General features: G+C 44.6%; 1 pseudogene; it reads right to left on the bottom strand.

Moving 5' to 3' along the window:
* Nucleotides 1-237: 237 nt before the first annotated feature.
* On the bottom strand, nt 238-443 carry LOC144509619 (U2 spliceosomal RNA; annotated as a pseudogene).
* Between the last annotated feature and the right edge of the window lie 2,238 nt (nt 444-2,681).

Below are 2,681 nucleotides of genomic sequence, written 5' to 3'. Positions count from 1 at the left end.
TGGCCGGGTTGTATTTGTCCTGTTTCTTGTGTACAGGACATACCCAGGCAGTTTTCCACATTGCCAAGTAGATGCCAGATTTGTATCTATCCTGGAACAGTCTTTTTTAATGCTTTTCCAATTCAATCAAATCAAATCCAATTCAGAGTCTCAACAAGTTGAGACATTTCAGATCCAGGCTGACAAGACAGGGCGAGCGACCAAACCACCCTGTCCTGGGCCTGATCTACATGAGCCAAGCTGATTGGAGAAGGGGGAGGTTCCTCCTCCAAGACTTGAGCTCATTTGCATCTTAGCAAAAAGGCCGAGATGCTGCTTTAAAAAATTGCTTCATATGAAACATATGAAGCTTCAGTGTAACCGAATGACCTCAACCAAGTGCGGCCAACCATGGGCTGCCGACCATACTATACTTGATCTTAGCCAAAAGGCCGAGAAGCGATCTGGAACAGTTGAACTAAATGCATGGTAAGTTGTGGAACACTGAGATATTTGCCAGGATTCCAGTTGGACTCCTCTTTGAAGTCCGAGAGAATCTTTTACATCCACCTGAGGGGGGCAAACGTAATGACTCAATGTCTCATCCAGAAGTGATGACCTCTGACAGTGTAGCATCCACTCGAGTGTCCGCCTAGTCTCTGCAATGGAGTTTGAACCCACAACCTCCATTCATGAACAGGCTGGAATGGCAGTGTACTTTGCCAAGGTGTGTGCGGATCAGCAGTTGACTCTGTGGTTCCACCCAGTCACCTTAGTCACACCCTACCTCAAATCATCACACCCTTAGCATTCCCTGTTCCTCTCCACAATTTAGCAGTTTGCGGAACTCGGTCACTGAAATGTGGCTCTTTGAAACTTGTGATATCTAAGAACAAGATTTTGTTCTGCCATTTACGCATTCCGATCTCTGAATGGACGCTCTCAGCAACATTCCTAGCCTTTATCATCACCATTTACACTCCCTTTGTCTTTTTGTCTATGCTAGTCCTATCAATCACAGCCCCCCCTCAGCCACTTCCCCTCACAGGATAAATCTTATCCGATTTTCCTTGAAGGATCATCCAGACTCGAAACATTGGCCCTATTCTCTCTCCACAGATGCTGTCAGACCTGCTGAGATTTTCCAGCATGTTTGTTATTTATTTGTTTGTTATTTGGCTGCTTATTTCTGACTTAAAGTGACAAGCACTATTCTGGTGGTCATTTCCTTGGGTGTCGGGTGGTCTCTCCCACTCCACTGTCGTAAGAACTGCAGGAAAATGGCAAAATTCCTGATTGTGTCATTTCCCCGAGATTCAGACAGCTCCTTCGCTGACGCTCTGCCGATTGAGGTGTTGTGCGATCCTTTGGAAATCCAACCTCTATTCCTCTTCTTGTTGAATCAGTAATTCTGCCTCTTTTGTCTCAAGATGATGCTGGAGCGAGGCGAATTCTTGCAAGCTGTGCCCAGCGTACCTTCTAATTCTATCTTTTACTTTCGTTCTATGCTTCTAAAACTTTATTCTAACTCTTTTAAACTCTCTAACAATGCTATAATGCATTAAGTTGATCTTTCTCTACACCCTAGCTATAACTGTAACACTACATTCTGCACTCTCTCGTTTCCTTCTCTATGAACGGTATGCTTTCTCTGTATAGCGCGCAAGAAACACTGTATACTAATACATGTGACAATAATAAATCAAATCAAATCAAGTCAACCCTCATAGCCGTTAGTTCAAGTCCCAGTGGGGCTGAAGATACAAGCAGCATTTATATAGCACCAAATGGAAATGTCCCAGAAGCGCTATCAGGCAAAACGATTCACTGAGCCTCGTGAGGAAACATTAGGACAAATACTTGGCCAAATTGGTAGGTTTTAAGGAGTATCTTGAAGGAGGAGGGGGAGGTGGAGAGGTTTTGGGAGGGAATTCCATCTCAGGATCCAGCTAGCTGAATCACGACCATTGATTGAGGAGCTATTAAAATCACAGATATGCAAAAAGACCAGAATTGGAGGAACCAAATTGTTTTGGAGGGCTGCAGGGCTGGAGGAGGTGGCAGAGACAGAGAGTTGTTGCTGGGAAAGAAATCTCCACAGGCAATAATCATGGGAAAATGTCTCCACCCTGCCTGTATGTGTGAATCTATAAATCTGAGTAGATAGGCACAGGGAACTTTCAGGTAGTATTGTCCCGCATGTAACTGCCAGTAAATCCTCTCCTCTTAGACCAGGGGATTTCCATTGGAATTCGCATTGGGGAAAATGGAACAATTGCTTCAAAAGATCACAAGACACAAGCTGACTAAAATATTGTACTGACCACAGAATTCTTTAGGTAGAATTCACCATAGTCCCAGATGACCACAGGCTTTATTTATTTATTAGTCACAGGTAGGCTTACGTTAACACTGCAATGAAGTTACTGTGAAAATCCCCTAGTCACCACATTCTGGCGCCTATCCAGGTACACTGAGGGAGGATTTAGCTTGGCCAATGCACCTAACCAGCACATCTTTGGACTGCGTGAGGAAACTGGAGCACCCGGAGGAAACCCACACAGACACAGGGAGAACGCGCAAACTGTGTCGACACTTTTAACTCTTCATCCAGTAAAATTATTTCAATTGGCCCAAAGTTAACTGGTGGTGACCCTGATGCAATCAGTGCTCACAGCATCCTTCTTGTTGGGGGCTGGGAG

The sequence above is a fragment of the Mustelus asterias genome, chromosome 21, assembly GCF_964213995.1.
Source record: "Mustelus asterias chromosome 21, sMusAst1.hap1.1, whole genome shotgun sequence".
Taxonomy (NCBI): domain Eukaryota; kingdom Metazoa; phylum Chordata; class Chondrichthyes; order Carcharhiniformes; family Triakidae; genus Mustelus; species Mustelus asterias.
The sequence above is the reverse complement of the archived record's forward strand: the minus strand, read 5'-3'. Positions and strand labels throughout refer to the sequence as shown.